Source organism: Morone saxatilis, unplaced genomic scaffold (genome assembly GCF_004916995.1).
Source record: "Morone saxatilis isolate NCDOM2014 unplaced genomic scaffold, NCSU_SB_2.0 Contig19, whole genome shotgun sequence".
NCBI lineage: Eukaryota > Metazoa > Chordata > Actinopteri > Moronidae > Morone > Morone saxatilis.
In genome coordinates this window covers 5,699,814-5,700,383 of record NW_023339751.1, presented here as the reverse complement: position 1 = coordinate 5,700,383, position 570 = coordinate 5,699,814, and positions in this window count along the sequence as shown.

Sequence of the window (570 nt, the reverse complement as noted above, 5' to 3'; positions counted from 1 at the left end):
GTTGGAGTCAGCTTGGTGTCACACGACTGGTCATCTGTTAGAGATGACGCCTGCTGCAACTTGTTCAAAACAGAAACTGAGTCATCGGGAAAAGCATCCACGCCTAAAACAACTCTTAGTCTGCTTTCTTATCCTGATAACTTGAGAGTGTTGTGTTTATGCTGTAGAACCTAGATGCCTTTAAGGTTACAGCCACTATCAACACCATGACATTATTTAGCCAACAGAATAATTCACGACGAACCACGATAAATAATAAACCAAATACAAATCACTGGGAATAAATGCGGCTGCAGTTGAGGCTTACAAAATAAAAGTTTTTGAAAGCACTGCTTTGAAAACATATTTTTTTAAAAGGAGAATTCCTCAGCACAGTATTCACCTCATTATGTGTGTTTTTTGACTCACCTTCACAAAGTGTGCCTGCTTTTCTGGAGGGCACTGTTCGGTTCAAGACGAGGGTAGGGGTGGGTAGCTTCGGTGTGTGGGTGGCTGGTTTTGTGTCTGAATGAAACGGCATGGGAGAAGAGTAGAGGGGGGGGGGGCGATGAATAACGTGTCAGGCTTTTT